The sequence below is a fragment of the Scomber scombrus genome, chromosome 17, assembly GCF_963691925.1.
Source record: "Scomber scombrus chromosome 17, fScoSco1.1, whole genome shotgun sequence".
NCBI lineage: Eukaryota > Metazoa > Chordata > Actinopteri > Scombriformes > Scombridae > Scomber > Scomber scombrus.
The window spans coordinates 3,677,401-3,681,186 of NC_084986.1; positions in this window are offsets into that span (position 1 = coordinate 3,677,401).

A 3,786-nucleotide genomic window follows, 5' to 3' on the forward strand; every position below is an offset into this window, starting at 1 on the left:
CTCTTTTCCATCCTTCCTTTCATCCCTCCCTCATTATCTATTTTCCTCTTCCTATTTTTTCTTTCCTCTCACCCTCTCCTGCACACCCTCCTCTGTCCTGTCCTGTCCTCCTCTCTTTTTTTCTTTCCTCCACCTTTCCTCCGCTCCTCCTTCTTTTCTTTCCTTGCATCCCACTCCCATTTCCCTCTCTCTTCTTTCATCTCTTCCCATCATCACCTCCATATCTTCTTCTTTTACTCCCTTCCACTCCTTCCTTTTTTCTTTTCATCTTCCCTTCCTCCACCTTTTCTTTCTTCTTTTTCCTAATATGCTTGTTAGTCTCATCTTCCTCCCCTCTCCTTTCTCTTCTTTCCTCTCTCCTTTTCCATCCCTCTATCATTGCCTTGTCCTCTTCTCTCTCGTTCCCTCTTTTTTCCTCTTTCCTCTTCTCTGCATCAATAATCAATAAATCTTTCTTTTCTTTCCATCTATCCCTCTTTCCCCTTTTCTCACCCTTTACCTCTTCTTTCCTTTCCTTCCCTTTCATCCCCTCTTCTACCTTTTCCTCCCTCTACCTTCCTTTGCCCCTTCTCTCTTTTATATTTCATCCTCTCATCATCATTTACTCACTCTTTTTTCTCTTCTCTTTTCTTTTATCTTACCTCCTCCTTCTCCTCTCTTTCTTTCCCTCCATTTTTTCACTCTATCCTTCTTCCTTTTTCTTCACTCCCTCATCTCTTCCACCTTTTCATCCTTATCTCTCCATCAGTATCTTGGTCACATTGCCTCTTTTTTCCTCTCTTTACTTCTTTCTGTTTTATGTCGTTCCCTCCTTCCTTTTCTCCTTCTTTTTTCTTTCCTCCCCCCTTTCCCACCACCATTTTTTCTCCTTGTCCTCTCCTCACCTTTTCCAATCCCTCTTTCCTCCTCTCTTTTCCCGCTCCCCCACCTATCCCTCTTTACTTTTCTTTCTTTATTCTTATCTCACTTTCTCCACCTTCTTTTTTCCCCTTTCCCCTTTCCCCTTCTTCCTCTCCCTCTCATCCCCCCTTTTTTTCCACCTCTCATTATCACAGCAACTCTCCCCACCCTCCTTCTTTTTCCTACATCATATCAATCTTTATCTTTTTCCTCCCATCCCTTCTTCTTCTTCTTCTTCTTAAAATTTCTACCAACAAAATAAATACACAAAAAGCTCACAATCATCCTCTCCTTCCCCTCTTTTCCTCTCTTTCCCTCTCTCCCTCTCTCTCTCTCCCTCTCTCTCTCTCTCCCTCCCTGTTTTGACACTGCTGAGGATTTCTCATTCCAGACGTTCCTCACTAACGGGGTGAATAACGCTGTTCGAGCTGAGTGACACAACACGGTTATTTATTCTGTGGTTACATCGCAGCCGCCGGCCTATAAAACTATGAGCTGAGTCAGAGAGCTGCATGCTGTCTATTCCACCTCCTCATACTGTGTGAGAAGGGTCCTAACAACTAATAACTTTATATATTAAGTTAGTTTTCTCACTATTCTGCTGATCTCCTGGTAGGTAAAAAAACATATTCCTGCATGTTTTATCTTAGTTGTGTTTTTTTTTAGTGTGTGACTGGTGTGATTTCCCGTTTGCAGCGTCAGAAAGCAGCTTTAATCTGATCCGTGTGGATATTCTGTGTCTTAATTAGTCTTAATCAGTTAATCTTGTTTTGTCGCCTGCTGACACAGATCGGGAATTTCCTTCGATTTCCTCTGTAGAGCAGACGAGAGGAGTGTTTTTACCTTTTAAAAAAATACTTTTATTAGTGGTTGTGGTATTTGAAATAATAGTACTAGTGATCTTTTATGGCATTAGCACATTATAGCTTTGAACTAGTGTCAGTTACTCTAATGCAAATCAATGTTCTCCTAATATAATAGTAGTGGTCTTACTCATATAAAAGTAGTGGAAATGATACTTTAGCAATACATAAAATACTACTAGTGATTGTTTTATGGTTTTAGCGCACTGTAGGTTTTCAGAAGATGCATCATTTATACATATAAACCCATTTTCTCCCCAATTTAAGTCATTATAGCACCAATAAAGTCTTTATAATAGCTTTAAGTTGCATTAAAGATAGAAAGCCATTCGAAATAAGTTGATATTTTGACCCAATTTAATGTTATTTCTTATATTTCTATTAGTAAGTGGTTTCTAATTGTTATAATAATCAACTGAAGCTTTTTTTTTTAAACGTACCTGTTGCTGCTTGTCGTCGGTTGTTTCACAGAGCAGCAGACTGTGCTCCTCTACAGCGGCTCCCTGTTCACCGTTAAATGAAATCACAAGGAAAGTAAGTAAGTAACAAGGATGAACATGAAGTTTTGAATGTCACATGCGAATCATTTTGTACAGCTAACAAATTAAGCTAAAAAACTTGAGCTAGTTGGGTTAAAATAAAGCATATTTTAATCTAATCCAGTAACAGTAAACCAGTGGCTCTGTGTGTCGGGGCTACTGACCCAAACTGGGTGACATTTCAACCCAGTGATTTTTTTTTAGTGTGTCATATAAAAATAGCACTGAGTCAAAATGAAAGATTGGCACTGGCTCAACCTTTAATTAAACGTGTTGCAAGCTGTTATTTTGAGCCAATGCTACAAAGTTCAACTAAAAACTGTCACAAGTTTGTTGTTTCTTTTACAAAATGATATTAAAAAGATGTATAAGTTATTAAAAATCTATAAAAAAAGCTGTGACAGGTGTGTTTATAAGAGTAGAGGAGATTATAACAAGCTAAAAGCCAATAAGTATAATACAAATAACACTAAAAATGGGTCAAAACAACCTTTTTAAGTGGCTCTGGGTAACTTTAAGTGGCTTTAATAGAACCAGTATAAGTCATAATATTAGTTTATATATAATTAGCAGTAGTCTTGATACAAAAGTTGAATTACCAGGAGGATTAGTCGCATTATAAAAGTAATTCTCCCAAATTTCACAACAGAAGAACAAAGATAAACAAGCTTAAAACCGTTTTTCAGCTTAATGACAATGCTATTTCTGCTAATTCAGCAGCTTTTAAAAGGGTTTATTTCACTTAAAGGAAGTCGGGGGGGATTTCTCAACCCACAAAGGAACACTTAATCCTTCAGTTTTTATAGATACTCTTCTTTGTGCATTGATAGTAGTTTTACTCTCTATTTACTGTGTGTGTTTTTTATGTGTAAGCCACATCAAATATGAAATCTTCGTGGTTTTACGAGAGACAATGACTTGTTTCTACATCTGAGATTGTGGAAGTATGACTCTGATACCGCTGATTGTTGTTGTTGATACCGGATAAATTTCCCCTTGAAGTTTGTCTCTTGAGGTTTCTTCTTTAGTTTTACTTCTCACTATTCTGGTTTTTTTTTTGGGCAATTTCTCCCCGTGTCTTTTCGAGCTCGAGCCGTCACAAAAGCTGTCATTCATTCGGGACGTTAAAGTAAAATAGTTTGCAGTGTTATCATTCCTGAGAAGAGCGACTGGTTTATTGAATTCATGTTCTGGTTACAGTTAGAACATGAACCCTTGCATACTGTTTTTTACATATGAGAGCTGTAAAAACACCTCATACACATTTATTTATAGTTTAACGTTTCCTAAAGTGACCCATAGTATACAAAATGATAATAAAATGCATCATTTTTTAAAGTTTTTGTGCAGCTGATGCACATCTTTATATATGCAAAACCTACAAATATGACCTTTATTTGTTTAAAATGCGATAAAATGTTATTATGGACCATAAAATAGTGGTTGTGAATGGGTTTTTGTCCCCCATAAGATAAATCAAACAT